This window comes from Oryx dammah, unplaced genomic scaffold (genome assembly GCF_014754425.2).
Source record: "Oryx dammah isolate SB20612 unplaced genomic scaffold, SCBI_Odam_1.1 HiC_scaffold_17, whole genome shotgun sequence".
Classification (NCBI taxonomy): Eukaryota; Metazoa; Chordata; class Mammalia; order Artiodactyla; family Bovidae; genus Oryx; species Oryx dammah.
Window position 1 is genome coordinate 3,550,088 of NW_024070201.1, and position 19,578 is coordinate 3,569,665.

The window sequence follows — 19,578 nt, forward strand, 5'->3', positions numbered from 1 at the left end:
GAAGCTCAAGAAGAGGGTAAGTCAAGTCTTAGATGGGCCTAGTGTCAACTCTACAACATTTGCCTTCCATATATAATGACATTTAATACTCAGAACAATCGCAAGAGATAAGTACCACTGTAGCCAGTTTGCAGTTGTGAAAACAGTTTTGGAAAAGCTAAATAGCAATTTATGAATCAGTATAGTTGATTTCCATGATTCACAGTATTAAGAGTTATGTTCTATAAAGTTACTGTGACCACTGAACTAACCCTTGCTACTAGGGGAAATAGAGTTTTATTCCTAAAAGCCTCAAGTCACAACATTTTTGTCAACTGATTTATATATAACATGGTTTTATATGAATTTTTATTTAAAAACATCTTAAAAACATATTATTGGCTCATTAACTTTGAATTTACGACCAATAGTACACGAACTATACCTTAAGTAACACATTTGTTTTCTGTGTAAGATACATGACAGCCTAGAGAACTATCTTAGGGCCTAAAAAATAAGGTGCTCAACAAAAAGCTCAAGATGAAAAAAATAGACCAGACTAAATAGACCAGAAAATGGACATTTGATTACAGTATGAGATGAAACGAGAAAGCAGAGTGTCACCTTGTTCCACCTCAGCTGGGATCATACTTTTCAGAAAACTCAATTTTTCACCACCCTGCATATGTCTACAGAAGACCTAAAAGTATGGTGAATATTGATTTTAAGGTTGCAAATACCTTTTAGCAAGTAGGCATATTCACAAATAGTGAAGTTGGCTGTATTTAATATCAGTTTTCTGTTCTCCAGCTTATTTTTCCCTTGACTTTAAAAGTAATCCTCTCATGCAGAAAAATTAAGCCATACAGAAAGTATTGTTATGAAATTTTTTAATCAATAAAATTCCATCACCAGAAATCAATGATGCCATTATGTATATAATGGAGGTCACCATTAACCCCAACATATATATAAGTTGTTGTTTTTCAGTCACTAAGTAATATCCAACTCTGTGACCCCTTGGACTGCAGTGTGCCAGGCTTCCCTGTCCTTCTCTATTTCCCAAAGCTTGCTCAAACTCATGTTCATTGAGTCAGTGATGCTATCCAACCGTCTCATCCTCTGTCACCCCCTTCTCATCCTGCCTCAGTCTTCTCTGGTATATACATATATATGTGCACTTGTGTGCTAAGTTGCCTTAGCTGTGTCCATCGCTTTGTGACTCTATGGACTGTAGCCTACAAGGCTCCTCTGTCCATGGGAATTCCTCAGGCAAAAAGACTGCAGTGGGTTGCCATATTCTCCTCTATAGTATCTTCCTGACTCAGGGATCAAACCTGTGTCTCTTACATCTCCTACACTGGCAGGTGGGTTCTTTACCACTAGCGCCACCTAGGAAGCCCATGTTTATATATTACATAATGCTTTTAAATCCACCCTTAAATGGCAGAGTAGAAGGGCATGAACTCATCTTCTTCTCTGAAAATTCCAAAATTACAACTCATTGCTGAACAACTATTGAGAAGAGAATGTTGGATCCCACCAAAAAAAGATACCCCACATCCAAGAACAATGGAGAAGCCCCAGAAAGATGATGTGAAGGGTGAAATCATGTTTAGAATCAAACCCCATACTGGCCAGAGATGATTGGAGGGCTCAAATGAAACCTTGTGCACACCAGGACCCAGGAGAAAGGAGCAGTAATCCCACAAGAGATTGACCCAGACTTATCTGTGAGTGTCCAGGAGTCTCCAGCAGAGGCATAGGTCAGTGGTGGCCTGCTACAGGGTGGGGGACACTGAGTGAGGCAGTGCATGCAAGGCACCTTTTGAAGGAGGCTGACATTATCTTCATTACTTCCACCATAGTTTAGTCTCAGGTAAGACAACAGGGATGAGACACAGCCGTTCCCATCAACAGAAAATCAGATTCAAGTTTTACTGAGCATGGCCCCGCCAATCAGAACAAGATGCAATTTCCCCCTCTGGCAGTTCTTCCATTAAGGAAGCTTCCATATGCCTTGTATCCTTATCAGACAGAGGGCAGACAGATTGAAAACCACAGTCATGGAAAACCAATCAAACTGATCACATGGACCACAGCCTTGTCTAACTCAATTAAACTATGAGCCATGCCATGTAGGCCCACCCAAGATGGACGGGTCATGGTGGAGAGTTCTGACTAAACGTGGTCCACTGGAGAAGGCAATGGCAAACCACTTCAGTATTCCTGCCTTGAGAATCCCATGAACATTATGAAAAGGCAAAAAGATATGATGCTGAAAGATGAATTTCCCAGGTTGGGAGGTGCCCAATATGCTACAGGAGGAGAGTGGAGAAATAACACCAGAAAGAATGAAGGGATGGAACTAAAGTGAAAACAATGCCAGTTTGTGGATGTGACTGGTGATGAAAGGAAAGTCTGATGTTGTAAATAACAATACTGCATAGAAACTTGGAGTGTTAGGTCCATGAATCAAGGTAAATTGGAAGTGGTCAAACAGGACATGGCAAGAGTGAATATTGATGTTTTAGGAATCAGTGAACTAAAATATGCTGGAATGGGCAAATTTAACTCAGATAACCATTATATCTACCTCTGTGGTCAAGAATCCCTTAGGAGAAATAGAGTAGCCATTATAGTCAACAAAAGAGTTTGAAATGCAGTACCTCGGTACAATCTCAAAAGTGATAGAATGATTTCTGTTCATTTCCAAGGCAAACCATTCAATATCACAGTAATCCAAGTCTATGCTCCAACCAAAAATGCCAAAGAAGCTGAAGCTGAATGGTTCTATGAAGACCTACAAGTCCTTCTAGAACTAACACCGAAAAAAGATGTCCTTTTCATCATAGGGGACAGGAATGCAAAAGTAGGAAATCAAGAGATACCTTCAGTAACAGGCAAATTTGGCCTTGGAGTACAAAATGAAACAAGACAAAGGCTGACAGAGTTTTGCCAAGAGAATGTACTCGTCATGGCAAACACATTCTTCCAACAACACAAGAAACGACTCTACACATGGACATCACCAGATAGTCAATACCAAAATAAGACTGATTACATTCTTTGCAGCAAAAGATGGAGAAACACTACAGAGTCAGCAAAAACAAGACTGAGAGCTAGCTGTGGCTCAGATCATGAACTCCTTATTGCCAAATGCAGACTTAAATTGAAGAAAGTAGAGAAAGCCACTATACTATTCAGGTATGACCTAAATCAAATTCCTTACTATTGTATAGTGGAAGTGACAAATAGATTCTGATAGACAGAGTGCCTGAAGAACTATGGACGCAGGTTCCTTGACATTGTATAGGAGGCAGTGATCAAGACCATCCCCATGAAAAAGAAATGCAAAAAACCAAAAGTGCTGCCTGAGAAGGCCTTACAAAGAGCTGGGAAAAGAAGAGAAGCTAAAGGCAAAGGAAAAAAACAAAAGATATACCCATTTGAATACTGAGTTTCAAAGAATAGCACAGAGACATAGAAAGCCTTCTTCAGTGATCAACGCCAAGAATAGAGGAAAACAATAGAATGGGAAAGACTAGAGATCTCTTTAAGAAAATTAGAGATACCAAGAGAACATATGCAAAGATGGGCACAATAAAAGACAGAAACAGTATGGACCTAACAGAAGCAGAAGATATTAAGAAGAGGTGGCAAGAATACACAGAAGAACGATACAAAAAAGATCTTCATAACAGATAATGACGATGGTGTGATCACTCACCTAGAGTCAGACATCCTGGAATGCAAAGTCAAATGGGTCTTAGGAAGCATCTATACCAACAAAGCTAGTGGAGATGATGACTTTCTAGTTGAGTTATTCCAAATCCTAAGAGATGATGCTGTGAAAATGATGCATTCAATCTGCCAACAAATTTGGAAAACTCAGCAGTGGCCACAGGATTGGAAAAGGTCAATTCTCATTCCAATCCCAAAGAAAGGCTATGCCAAAGAATGTTCAAACTACCGCACAATTGCATTCATCTCACACACTAGCAAAGTAATTCTCAAAATTCTCCAAACCAGGCTTCAACAGTATGTAAACTGTGAACTTCCAGATGTTCAAGTCGGATTTAGAAAGGTCAGAGGAGCCAGAGTTCAAATTGCCAACATCTGTTGGATCATCAAAAAAGCAAGAGAGTTCCAGAAAAACATCAATTTCTGCTACATTGACTATGTCAAAGCCTTTGACTGTGTGGCTCACAACAAACTGGAAAATTGTTCAAGAGATGGGAATACTAGACCACCTTACCTACCTCCTTAGAAATCTATATACAGGTCAAGAAGCAAAAATTAGACCTGGACATGGAACAACAGACTGGTTCCAAATAGAGAAAGGTGTACATCAAGGCTGTATATTGCCACCCCACTTATTTAAGTTATATGCAGAGTATATCATGTGAGATGCCAGGCTGGATGAAGCACAAGCACAAATCAAGATTTCCAGGAGAAATATTAATAACCTCAGATGCTCAGATGACACCACCCTATGGCAGAAAGCAAAGAAGAACTAAAGAGCCTCCTGATGAAAGTGAAAGAGGAGAGTGAAAAAGTTGCCTTAAAACTCAACATTCAGAAAATTAACATCATGTTATCCGGCCCCATCACTTCATGACAAATAGATGGGGAAATAATGGAAACAGTGACAGACTTTATTTTTTTTTGGTCTCCAAAATCACTGCAGAAGGTGACTGCAGTCTTGACATTAGAAGACACTTGCTCCTTGGAAGAAAAGCTGTGACCAACCTAGACAGCATATTAAAAAGCAGAGACATTACTTTGCCAGCAAAGGTCCGTCTAGTCAAGGCTATTGTTTTTCCAGTAGCCATTTATGGATGTGAGAGTTGGCCTATAAAGAAACTGAGCATTGAAGAATTGATGCTTTTGAACTATGGTGTTGGAGAAGACTCTTGAAATTCTCTTGGACAGCAAGGAGATCAAACCAGTCAATCCTAAAGGAAATCATTCCTGAATATTCATTGGAAGGACTGATGCTGAAACTGAAACACCAATACATTGACCACCTGATGCAAAGAACTGACTCATTGGAAAAGCCCCTGACGGTGAGAAAGATTGAGTGCAGGAGGAGAAGAGGATGACACAAGTTGAGATGGCTAGATGGCATCACCAAATGGATGAACATGACTTTTAGCAAGCTTCAAGTTTGTCAATGGACAAGAAAGCCTGGCGTGCTGCAGTCCATGTGGTTGCAAAGAGTCTGACACACTGAGTGACTGAACTGAAAGCTTTTAAAAACATCATTCTGGTTTAAGAATTGTGGAAAAATAATTATTGCAGAGCTGTTTTCCTTATGTATTGAGTATAGCTATCTATTGTCATTTAGTCTCCTAGTGATGAACATAAAGACTATTCTAAATATCTGTTATTAACACTGCTGAAAACTCTCATCTGTCTCTGTATGTTTATTTTTGCAAAAAATTCCACAAAGCACAAATTATACTTACATGCCTAATATATTGCATTCAAGAAATGGTTTCCCTATTTTAAGCCAGGTTCTATCTATTGTTCTTTGTGCAACAGTGTCAGCTTCCTTGTTTGTTTTGATGCTAAGACTTCATAACTAAGTGGACAATATATTCAGTAACCATGGGAAGAAATATAATTATCTGACACAATTCACATGACCAAATGTCTATATGTGATACAGTACTAAAACAGTAAGCACTGGAAGAATTGAAAGAATCTACACGCTTAAAGAACCCATATTGATGGATTGCAGAAGGTGTCAGTGGTGGCAGCACACATTGTAAATGTCTCCAAAAATGGAAAAGGGAACCAAAATTCCATGAGCATAAACAACGAAATTAGGGGAAAAGGTATCAAAATTCAAGCAGATTCTCAGCTATAAGACCTGAAAGTTATTAATATTTGTATGGGTAAAAAACAGGAACTCAAACAAGCAGCTTGACGGACCTGAAATGGAAGAAATCAAAAATACCAACATGTCTTCACTGGAAAGCATCCCTGGTCAATTTGAGAAAGGCAACTGAAAAGGGAGGAACGTCCCCCACTCCAATAGCAGATGAGTGCAGGGGACCCAAAATAAGGCCATATGATGAAAAGAGGTCTGCTAGCTTTTATGAAACTTAAAAACTGACTTTGTCACTTCCTTTCCAAAATAGGACTTAACAATGAGGAAAACCTACTGAGAGTGGATTCAAAATTTAGCAAGTTAAGGTCACAGGGAAAAGGAGGAAAGGAAGGTCCACAGAAAAGGAGGAAAACAGAAGTGAAACAGGACTCTGATTTTCACAAAGTAGTCATATTCTGAACGATGGAGGAGAGAGAGAGTGTGTGTGTGTGTTCTGGTATATACTGTAGTAGCCTGATATGTGGGTGCTTCCCACCTGGCTCAGTGGTAAAGAATCCACCTGCCAAAGTAGGAGATGAGGGTTCAATCCCTGCATCAGAAAGGTATCCTGGAGAAGGAATGGCAGCCCACTCCAGTATTCTTGCATGGGAAATCCTGTGGATACAGAAACCTGAATGGCACAGTTCATGGGGTCACCAAAAAGTCGAACATGACTTAGTGCCTAAACAACAACTATAATAATAATCAGTAAACTACAGAGGTTGTGGAAAACTGTACTGATATAACACCCTGTAGATAAAGAACCAGATGGAGACTTAAGGATATATTAGATTGAAATTTTAAAATGGAAAAGTTAAAGTGCAGTGTCTATGAGTGTATGCCTGGATTTAATATACACAGACACACACGCACGCAGACATATGCACGCACACATGAAAGTGATTATTATAAAAGTCAGGATACCGTTTATGTATGGGGATGAAAAAAGGTAAAATCTAGGATGGATCACAGGAAGGGAGCTTCTAGAGTGACTGACAAAGTTTTATTTTTTGACTAATTAGTTTCACCATACATTCACTTCAAACCACTTACAATAAATGGTTTTAAAAGGGGGCTATTTCTTCCAGTGCTGTGCTGTGCTTATCCACACAGTCTGGTCTGACTCTTTGTGATCCCATGGATTGTAGCCCTCCAGGTTCCTCTGTCCATGGAGATTCTCTAGGGAGGAATACTGGAGTGTATTGCCATGCCCTCCTCCAGGAAATCTTCCCAACCCAGGTATCGAACCCAGGTCTTCCGAATTGCAGGCGGATTCTTTACCAACTGAGCTACCAGGGAAGCCCATTTCTTCAAACCATATGACTAATTACCTAAAAGATCTGGAAAAGAACATGAAGAATTATGAATATCGACCTAATATCTGTTGCAATTACATACTTTTAATACAGAATGCAGTCATTGATTTAAACCATTTAGCCTTACAAGATGCCAGAACAATTAAATGAATTGTAAAAACTTCCACCGAAGATGGCATTTTATCCAATCTTGCCAAATAGTGATCTAACCAAATCTCATTAAATTAATTATATTTTGCTGAATTGAATTAATTAATTATTATTTGGACTTCCCAGGTGACTCTGAGGTTAAGAATCTTCCTGCCAATGCAGGAGACTTTGGAGACACTGGTTTGATCCCTGGGTTGGGAAGATTCCCTAGAGGAGGAAACGGTAACCCACCCCAGTATTATTGCTTGGAGAATCCCATGGACAGAGGAGCCTGGCAGGTTACTACTGTTCATAGCATTGCAAAGAGTTGGACATGACTGAGCACACACACACATGCATGACATATTTAAGACAGAGATTCAAAAGCTTGACTAAACTTCCTTTAATAACATTGTCTGTTTTTTTTTGAAGTGAAAAACACAAAGATATGACAGGAATTAATATCACAGTACATCTAAAACTTGATAACATGCAAAAAGACCCTATTAAGGGAATTCTCACAAAGATCATCCAATAAATGTATTCTTAATCTATACTTCTTCAACTCTGTTTATCTAAAGTAGACAAGGCTGATACGGTTGTCATCCTCGAACTCTGCAGAGAATATTTCATGGTGATTTATTACACAGGATTATATTTTGAGGAATTAATTATAATTATATTGAGTTCAGTTCAGTTCAGCCACTCAGTCATGTCCAACTCTTTGCGACCCCATGGACTGCAGCACTCCAGGCCTCCCTGTCCATCACTCTAACTCCCGGAGTTTACTCAAACTCATGTCCATTGAGTCAGTGATGCCATCCAACCATCCCATCCTCTGTCGTCCCTGTCTCCTCTTGCCTTCAATCATTCCCAGCATTAGAGTCTTTTCAAATGAGTCAACTCTTTGCATTAGGTGGACAAAGTATTGGAGTTTCAGCTTCAACATCAGTCCTGCCAATGAACATTCAGGACTGATTTCCTTTAGGATGGACTGGTTAGATCTCTTTCCAGTTCAAGGGACTCTCAAGTCTTTTCCAACACCACAGTTCAAAAGCATCAATTCTTCAGCGCTCAGCTTTCTTTATAGTCCAACTTTCACATTCACACATGACCACTGGAAAAACCATACTCTTGACTAGAGGGACCTTTGTTGGCAAAGTAATATCTCTGCTTTTTAATATGCTGTCTAGGTTGGTCATAACTTCTCTTCCAAGGAGTAAACATCTTTTTATTTCATGGTTGCAATAATTTTGGAGTCAAAAAAAAAAAAAAGGTCTGCCACTGTTTCCACTGTTTCTCCATCTATTTGCCATGAAGTGATGGGATCAGATGCCATGATCTTTGTTTTCTGAATGTTGAGCTTTAAGCCAACTCTTTCACTTTCATCAAGAGGCTCTTTAGTTCTTCCTCACTTTCTGCCATAAGGGTGGTGTCATCTGCATATCTGAGGTTATTGATATTTTTCCCAGCAATCTTGATTCCAGCTTGTGCTTTATCCAGCCCAGCACTTCTCATGATGTATTAAGAAAATTTATATTAATTATATTAAGAAGAATTAATGTGTTTGCTTCCTTTTCATTCCTCCACTCCTCACCATCTTCATTCCCACCTGCTGGAGTCCCAGTGGCAGACAGTCATGCAACCTGAAGCTTAAAGTTGTGTTTTGTAGGACTGGGTGAGAGCAGAGAGGCAATCAACTAAAATAGCAAGGAGAGTCCTACTTGAGGACAAATTAACTTGTAGAATCTTGCAAGTTTCTCCAGTGGTCTCAGCCTGCAAAACAGTATAAAGCAATTTGCACAATTCTGAGCTCTCCATAATCTAGGACTTTATTTTATTTTGGAGATTTTATATTATTTAGTCCACATTTTTTTCTAAATTTCTATTCATTATGCCTTGCTATGCTTCCTATTCTTGGATAGCATAAATTCATTCTTGTCTTATTGCTTTGACTTTTAAATAGCTTGCCACCACTTAGTTATTGTTTATTCATATTGTGATTACTTAGCTCTGCTTCTTTTAAGTCACTCTCATTATTGCCTTAATCATGGCAGTTGTGCTTCTATGAATCACTATCCTACAAATGTCAACACTTGTAGTAAAGTACTGGATCTCAGGGATAATTATTGTTTGGCATTTATATTATTATTATTTTTAACTTATATAGGCTCTTTATTCATCTGAAACTTTATTCACAACAAGCATTTTTTTTCTGGTCATTCTTGCGAAACATTAAAAAAAAAGCATTGTATAAAGAAATGCAAGAGATTTCATGCATCATCTTACTTTATTTCTTAATTTTCAGATGTGGAAACAGAGTCCAACAAAGTTTGACTGAATTACCCAAAGGATCTTGTCTGTAGCAGAGTTAAAATTAAGCAACAGTTTTCTTGACTTGGCCAGCACAAATTAATTTTGAAAAAAGGCAAAATATAAATGCATTAATAAATAAAATTTTAAAAATATGATTCATAATCAAGAGTAAAAGCTGTACAATTGTAGGTGCTGCTTGCTGAATAAGACTTATTAAAATACATCCTCTGAGGTCAGTAACAACTGACCTAAAGTTTGTTGATAGGCTTGATAGACAAGTTCACCCAGATACAGATTCATACCTATAACAAGTCTCAGGATGGGACAGGGCAGTATGGAGAATTGCTCACTTTAAGGATAGCAAGACAAAGTTCCTTCTGTTGTCCCATACACTCTGTTCTGTGTTCATCTCTTTATGGTTGCCTTCCTACTAAAGAGATGTCTAGGTTTTCTCCAGTTTTCAAATCTTACATTGTAAATGAGTTTTTTCACGTCTTCAATATGTTATTCAAAAGTGCTTGCTACCTGCTTTCCTTGTTAACTTTGAGAGGAATTTTCTTTCCTTCTTCATGCAATTTTCTACAATGTTTTCCTAGGAGGCAGGCATTTATTTAAAAATAAAAATTACTGAAAGGGCAAATTTCTCATTGAAGCTCAAGTTTCAAGCAATTTCTCATGGGACAAAATATGATGCCATCATCCTTTGAAGTATAACACTTAAAATTTTACTTGATTGAAACAGCTAAAGGAAAATGTCTGGTTAATTATTGCATTTCATTATGTAGCAAGCAAAAGAATACTATAAATGTCACTTTTTAAATTTGGATATTAGATAAATTATACTTTATGAAAAAGTAAAATAGGTGCAGTTCACAAATTATATAATTACAGGTAAAATATCTGATTCACTTGTATCATTTTGGTGTGCTGAAAGCTAAGACATTAACTAGGTAATTAAGATTGTCATTTACTAGGTATCTATCGTGCAACTTTTGCAAGTTCTATGAATCTGCAAGAGATATGCTACTGCCAAGTCACTTCAGTCGTGTCTGACTCTGTGCGACCCCATAGACGGCAGCCCATCAGGCTCCCTCATCCCTGGGATTCTCCAGACAAGAGCACTGGAGTGGGTTGCCATTTCCTTCTCCAATGTAGGAAAGTGAAAAGTGAAAGTGAAGTCGCTCAGTCGTGTCCGACCCTCAGCGACCCCATGGACTACAGCCTTCCAGGCTCCTCCGTCCATGGGATTTTCCAGGCAAGAGTACTGGAGTGGGTTGCCATTGCCTTCTCCGAATAATTTATGACCTACAGGTATTTATAATCTAATTAGGAAGCCACATAACTGAAATAATTAAAGAGAAACTAAGCAGTAAGGTAACAAATTCAATCTGGTTTTGTCGAGTGGAATAGTCCAAAGTGGGAAAGATGTGAGCTATGTCCTGATGTAGGATGGGATTTAGATAATTAGGAAGGATGAAGTAGGCATGCCAGAAAAGGAAGATTCTACAGGAAAAAAAAAAAAAAAAGATAATAATAATAACAAGAAGGGTAAATAAGTTGTTCTATGTTAGATATAATGGCATGCCCTACTCAACTGAAGCTATATTCAGTAGAATAGTGAAGAATTATTAATGCCCTTGAAAGCATGCTGACGACTTAGAGAATTCCAGGCATCTTTGTATCCCCTGGCACCAGGCTGCTCAGTAAATACTCACTGAGTTAAATGATCGAAGAGGTACATTAGTCCTTCTCATTCATTTACAAAAAATGAAACTGAAGGTCAGAGAGACCAGGATATTTGAACAAGATGTCACTGGTAGTGGACTGCACACACTCACCACTACTTCTTAACTCCACAACAGAAAATTCCGGATGGCAGAAGTCATGTTTAAGTTTACCCACCCAGCATCCACCAGATGCTTCTAAAGTTTCTGTTGAAGACCATATGTAGGTAGGAAAAGTCAAATCTCTTTGGAAGCTCTTGTTCAAATGGAAGTGAAAGTGAAGTCGCTCAGTCGTTTCCAACTCTTTGTGACCCCACAGACTGTAGCCCACCAGGCTTCATCCGTCCATGGGATTTTCCAGGCAAGAGTACTGGAGTGGGTTGCCATTGCCTTCTCCAGAGGATCTTCCCAACCCAGGGATCAAACCCGGGTCTACCCGCATTGTAGGCAGACACTTTACCATCTGAGCCACCAGGGAAGCCTTAAAATGGAAGGGATGTTTTTCAAATGAGATGTGACTCTGAGTTAATTTTCCACATGATCTACAATACAAAGAGGCTGAGACTAATAAAACTGAGGATTCAAGCTTCACTACCATCTTTTCTTACAAGAAAAAGAGAAAAAACACTTCCGCTAAACTCATGTATGTTAAGTGGTGGAATGACAGGGTGAAAGTCATCCGGACAGAATTTGGAGGGGAGTCTTTCATTGTAAATCTTTATTTATATGCCTTCTCAAGAAAATTTAAATGCATCAGTGCAAATTGGAAAATGCCCTTTAATCATTTGCTAATTGTTCCATATCCCTCCAGACATCAAGCTTTCAAAACTCTAGCTGAATGTGACAAAGGCATTAGTTCCCAGATTTCTTGATATTTCCACTACGTGTATCAGGCTGATGAACTGAATTTCTCAATTTATAGCCACATTTTTTTTCATAATGTAGGATGCATCCATTTGTCTCAACATAAATATCATGTTCCTACTTCTATTTAAAATTAATAAAGCTTGTATACACCCGTGGTGGATTCATGTCAATGTATGGCAAAACCAATACAGTATTGTAAAGTAAAATAAAGTAAAAATAAAATTTAAAAATAAATAAATAAATAAAATTAATAGCTTCTTTAAGTTAACTATATTTTTGTTGCACTACTATTTTGTTTGTGGCTTTCTCTATTTCAGCCTTACTAAAATTAATGAATTAATACTGAAACAAATGAAACTATAACATACTGAAACTTGACAACATCCACATACTATCTGTTGCTAAATGGTCCTTTCTATGTTTAGTTTTGTCCTCTTTTATTCTGATTTGCTGTATCCACAGTGCTAGAACTGGAAGATACTCAGAGCTACTTGTTGAATGAATAATTGAGTGCTATCTTCTTAAAAAGTAAAGAAAAAAGAATGCTTAAAACAGGATAGAAACTGTAACATCAAAAAAAAAAAACCCTGATATATTTCATTCAGTGGGTAACAAGAGAACTAATTTGCTACATACATTAAACACTTACATGTCTACTGTTTCTTATAGACTTTCCAATATCTTTATCATCCAGGGAAAGCAGGTACTTCATTAGCCAAATGAATTTATTGACTTATCTAAAGGTTACATATTCAGTAAATAAAAGTGTTCAAACTCTTGACTCTGAGTTTATTGTCCTATCTACTATAAAATGCTACACTCTGAATTATTTTGGATTTCACAGACATCACAGTAATAATTTGTCCAGTTATTCAGTATTTTGTCTTTAGAAGAATTAATTGATATGAAAGCTAGCAGCTTCTGGATTGTGACCTGCTGGAGGAGAGAGTCATTGGAGTTCTGAACACTTTTTAATAAAAAGTACAAACAAGATTTAGCAAGAAGGGCCATGAGTCAAAAACATTAGTAAAATATTTCCACAACTATTTTGGTTCATTTATTTTTCCCTATAAGAAATGCAAGCCTTTGTTTATTTAAAGATATGCAACTTTCCATTTATTAATATCCTTTTTAGTCAGACCACATAATGCAGTCAGGCAATATTAGATAAAACATCTGCAGAGCAGACTTGCTTTCCATGACTGATGTTGTTCCACAGAGATATGTCATAAGCAATATAGCTGCTGGAAACTCAAATAGCGCATAAATAAGATATATCCATGGGAAGTTTTGAAAAACCTTAAAATAATTCTCCTGTATTTTTAGTTTCCTAAGCTTATAATCAAGGCATCGTATTTGTCTTACTATTACAAAGTTGTGCATCCTCTACCAAGATGGTTTGCATGGAGCCAGATGCTCTGCACTGAGAAAATATCAAGAAAATAATGAATTGGAAGTGACAAGTGCCTTCAGCCAAAAGTCCAAAGGGAATTGTCACCTTGAAATTATATGTAGCAGAAGGAGCCAAAGAGAAAAATGAAATGGCAAAAGTGCCAGTGTTAATCCAGAAATTAATCTCAGGGGTGTGTTAGGCCAGGTTAATTGAACCAACAATGGTCTTTCTTTCATTTTGAATCAAAGCATGTTCAAAAGGAGAGGGGAAGCCAAAATATCCTCAACTAGATTAGGGAAAACAGGGCAGCTGAATCAAGAAAGCATAATCAAGAAATATTTGAGAAAGTGATATGTATTTATTGGGGAAGATATATAAATGTAGCTTCATCACTTGAGTTTACAAATTAAAACTGATAGCACTTAACCTGGGAAAAGAAAACCATCAAAAACAAAGTACTGATTCAGAGACATTAAGCAACAAGCAGTTTAAACACTCTGTGCATAAATAAAATTCCTTTCTGCCTTCCAAAAACTTACAGTCTAAAAAATATAATAGCAATATTAGAAACAATAACCCCTATCATTATTGGTGCCATTTCTCGAGCTAGTGCTAACTAATATGCCAGGGGCTCGTTTGGTGGCTCAATGGTAAAAGAATCTTCCTGCGATGGAAGAGATGCAGGAAACACAGGTTCAATCATTGGGCCTGGAAGATTGCTTGGAGGAGGAAATGACAAACTACGATAGTATTCTTGCCTGGAAAATTCCATGAACAGAGAAGCCTGATGGGCTGCAGTCCAAGGGGTCACAAATAGTCAAACACGACTAACCAACTGAGTGTGAAAATAATATGCCAAGTACTTTACAGGCAGTATCTCTCCCGATCTTCACAATCTAAAATGTTACTATTGTCTCCATTTTAATGTTGGATAACCTGAAGCTTAGAGATAATAACCTGCCCCAGTTCCATAACTAGTAATAGGTGAGTGGATGAACAAAAATAACACTCCAAAGCCTGTGGGCTCTTCCTCTGTATTCAGTTCAGTTCAGTTGCTCAGTCATGTCCAACTATTCGTGACCCCATGAACTGAAGCACACCAGGCCTCCCTGTCCATCACCAACTCCCGGAGTTCACTCAAACTCATGTGCATCGAGTTGGTGATGCCTTCCAGCCATCTCATCCTCTGTCGTCCCCTTCTCCTCCTGCCCCCAATCCCTCCCAGCATCAGGGTCTTTACCAATGAGTTAACTCTTTGCATGAGGTGGCCAAAGTATTGGAGTTTCAGCCTCAGCATCAGTCCTACTGTGTCCTAAATTAGCCACATGTAAAATGCTTCCCTGGTGGCTTAGATGATAAAGAACCTGCCTGGCAAAGCAATAGAGATAAGAAACACAGGTTCAGTCCCTGGGTTGGGAAAATCCCCTGGAGGATGACATGGCAACCCACTCCTATAATCTTGCTTGGAAAGTCCCATGGATAGAGGAGCCCAGTGGGCTACAGTCCATAGCATCGCAAAGAGTCAGACATGACTGAAGTAACTTAGCACGAATGCAGGCAGAATGAATGATAAGAAGCATATTATTAGTCCTAGATGGAATTGGACAGTGAAGACAAGATAATGATTATACCACATACACATAAAAAAAAGAATAACCAAGATATTTATTTTTAAAAGCACAATGATTGCATAGAGAAGAGATAGCTAGCATACACATTCAACCTCAACTTTAAGTGCATAATTTGAAGTTTCAAGAAATGTAAAATGAAGAATTTGACTCTATTGTCTCTTAATGTCAGGTGCAACGACTGCAGAGAACTAAGATTCACTGGAGGAGAAAATACCAAGCCACTCCAGTATTTGTGCCTGGAGAATTCCATTGACAGAGGAGTCTGGTGGGCTATAGTCTATGGGGTTGCAAAGAGTTGGACACAAGTAACAAGCTGGAGTGACTAATGCACATGCACACACACACACACACACACAAAAAGTCTTAATACAGTCACCTAGTGTTTGATAGCTACAAAGGGATGTTAAGATAATCTTATTAATAAAATTCTTATTAATGTCTTTTTATTTATAAATCTCCATAGGATTAGGCAATGAGAAAAACTCTAATTCTAAATTAAATGTAAGCATAATTTGTTACAAATGGACATGGGACAAATGACTGGTTGAAAACAGAAAGGACTGCAACAAGGCTGCATACTGTCACCCTGATTATTTAAAGTATATGAAGAGTCTAACATGTGAAATGCTGCATTGGATGAATCACAAGCTCAAGTCAAGATTTGTGTGTTTAATCAGTGATGCTGGGAAAGATTGAAGGCAAAAGGAGAAGGGGACTGAAGAGGATGAAATTTAGATAGCATTACCAACTCAGTGGACGTGAATTTGAGCAAGCTCCAGGAGATAGTGGTGGCCAGAGAAGCCTGACATGCTAAAGTCCATGGGATCACAAAGAGTCAGGCATGACTTAGTGATTGAACAGCAAGAGCAAATAATTTGTTCTCGAATGGCAATACATGTGAGATACACCATTAATTACAATAGTCAATAGCTATTTGAATAAATATAAAGCAATCGTGGGAATGCTTAAAGAGCCATAAATGGAAAAGAAGAAACAGTAGTTCATCAGTAAAGCCTCCAAAATAAACTCTATTGGAACAGCATATGTGAAAATAAGATATATTTTTATTAAGGAGAAAACACAAGTAGGTAATAACCCTCATATTTATTGTTCAATACACTTGCATGTGCATGAGAAGTCACTTCAGTCATGTCTAACTCTCTGCAACACCATGGACTGTAGTCCTCTGGGCTCCTTTGTCCATGGGATTCTCCAGGCAAGAATACTGGAGTGGTTTGCCGTGCCCTTCTCTAGGGGATCTTCCAGACCCAGAGGTCAAACCCGCATCTCTTATGTCTCTTGCATTGGAAGGTGGGTTCTTTACAACTAGCGCCACCTGAGAATTAATACTTTTTCTTTGCAAGCTCTCTATCAGACTGTTAGTTAGTTAGTTAGTTCAGTTGCTCAGTCGTGTCCAACTCTCTGCGACCCCATGAATCGCAGCACGCCAGGCCTCCCTGTCCATCACCATCTCCTGGAGTTCATTCAGACTCATGTCCATCGAGTCCGTGATGCCATCTAGCCATCTCATCCTCTGTCGTCCCCTTCTCCTCCTGCCCCCAATCCCTCCCAGATTCAGAGTGTTTTCCATGAGTCAACTCTTTGCATGAGGTGGCCAAAGTACTGGAGCTTCAGCTTTAGCAGGTATGACCTAAATCAAATCCCTTATGATTATACAGTGGAAGTGAGAAATAGATTTAAGGGCCTAGATCAGACTGTTACAATAGGTAAATCATCTCATTTGAGGGATGAAGAAAGTGAGCTTTAGGGATACTAAGTGATTTTACAAAGATGAGACAGCCACTGATGGTTGGCATGGTATTTTAGCTGGTTTTTTTTTTTTTTCTTTCTTTCTTTTTTTTTTTTTTTTAATTAAAGCTGATTGCCCTCAATTTAAAAGAGAAGGAGAAAGTAAAAGGAAACAGATATAACAGTTCTATTTTTAGTTTAATGAGACTATCTGTTGAAATTGTGGAAATATAAAAAGTACGTCAAAAGACTCTGTTTTGCTGGGTAACTCTGCTTTGAATCATATACGTACCTGAGAGTCATATGAAGCTGCCATACTTGCTTCATTGGTGTTAAAAACATCATTTTGTACAAAAATCATTTGGCATTTCTACAGACTCCTATATTTGTCTAACTCCTCATCCTGAAGGTCACCTTAGTACACAGAGAAAGAGTTTATCACCTTTTTTGACAAAATAAATTCTTCTTTTCCATCTGCCACTAGGGTGGAGTAGGAAATGTATTCATTCCTAGAATCTTAAACTGATGTAAAGCAGATTTCTGCTGCTTTTTGTGGGGAGGAGACTGCAGTATAGGAAGAAAGAATTGAAATCCTCTCTATCCCCTACCCTACACTTATATAAAATATAGATTGGTTGCACTGAGGAAGAGTAGAAGACTTGCCTGCTCTCTGGACTCTGGACTCTGGACTGAGTGAAAGATAGAGATTACTGGCATTTCAAGAAGAGCAAGAATGCTGAAAAAATTCTCTCCCTGGAGTATACATGCAAATAGCCTACCCAAGACTAAGGCAAGAGCAGAATAACTAAGAAACACCTCTGCCCCTACAATGTGACTTCAATTGACTGTGAAGTGTTAGTAATATATCTTGGGAAGAGTGACAGGAGTATTGCACAGATATAAAGAATCTGATGAAATAGGAAGATAGAATAAAAACACTGAGAGAAAACCTGTAGCATCCTGGATCTCACACGTAGCTCAAGACAGCTAAAAGTCACTCTAGGTGGTATTTGAAAACTGTAATGTCCTTAATGTAGCTAAAGCAACAACAAGCCAAATTCAGTTCAAATTAAAAAAAAAAAAAAAATGAGCCAGTCCTTCAGTCTGGCAGGAAAAGAGGCATGTTCAGAAAAGACATTATTGACATCAATTCTCTATTATTCTGACATGTTCAGAATTCAATCAAAAAATTGTAATACACAAGACACAAGAAAAATACCTCTGTTATTAAGAGATAAAGTAGTCATCAGAATTAGGCTAGAATTTCTGATTCAGAACGTGGGTCAGGAATTTGATCCAAATGTGATCAGACAGGTAGATACTTTAAGGTTATGTTAAAAGATCTAAGGAAAATATGAACAACATGGGTGAATAAGTGGAAATTTCATCAGAGAGAAGCAAACAATAAAAAAAAGGAAATGCTAGAGATGAATAAAACAATATCAGAAAAATGACTATGGTGGGATTATTGTTAACAACATACTGTACACATGAGATTGAGGAAACGGCAACCTTTCTAGCAAGATTCTAGTAAGATTGCTAGATGGAGAGATTCTAGCATTCTTGGCTAGAAAATCCCATCCGTTCAGTTCAGTTCAGTCACTCAGTCGTGTCCGACTCTTTGCGACCCCATGAATCGCAGCACGCCAGGCCTCCCTGTCCATCACCAACTCCTGGAGTTCACTCAGACTCACATCCATCGAGTCAGTGATGCCATCCAGCCACTTCATCCTCAGTCGTCCCCTTCTCCTCCTGCCCCCAATCCCTCCCAGCATCAGAGTCTTTTCCAATGAGTCAACTCTTCGCATGAGGTGGCCAAAGTACTGGAGTTTCATTCCTTCCAAAGAACACCCAGGAGTGATCTCCTTTAGAATTAACTGGTTGAATGTCCTTGCAGTCCAAGGTACTCTCAAGAGTCTTCTCCAACACCACAGTTCAAAAACATCAATTCTTCGGCGCTCAGCTTTCTTCACAATCCAACTCTCGCATCCATATATGACCACTGGAAAAACAGCCTTGACTAGATGGACCTTTGTTGGCAAAGTAATGTCTCTGCTTTTCAATATGCTATCTAGGTTGGTCATAACTTTTCTTTTTTTAATATAAATTTATTTATTTTAATTGGAGGTTAATTACTTTAAAATATTGTATTGGTTTTGCCATACATCAACATGAATCCACCACAGGTATACACGTGTTCCCCATCCTGAACCCCCATCCCTCCTCCCTCCCCATACCATCCCTCTGGATCATCCCAGTGTACCAACCCCAAGCATCCTGTATCATGCATCAAACCTGGACTGGTAATTCATTTCATATATGACATTATACACGTTTAAATGCCATTCTCCCAAATCATCCCACCCTCTCCCTCTCCCACAGAGTCCAAAAGTCTGTTCTATACATCTGTGTCTCTTTTGCTGTCTCACATACAGGGTTATTGTTACCATCTTTCTAAATTCCATATATATGTGTTAGTATGCTGTATTGGTGTTTTTCTTTCTGGTTTACTTCACTCTGTATAATTGCCTTTAGTTTCATCGACCTCATTAGAACTGATTCAAATGTATTCTTTTTAATGGCTGAGTCATACTCC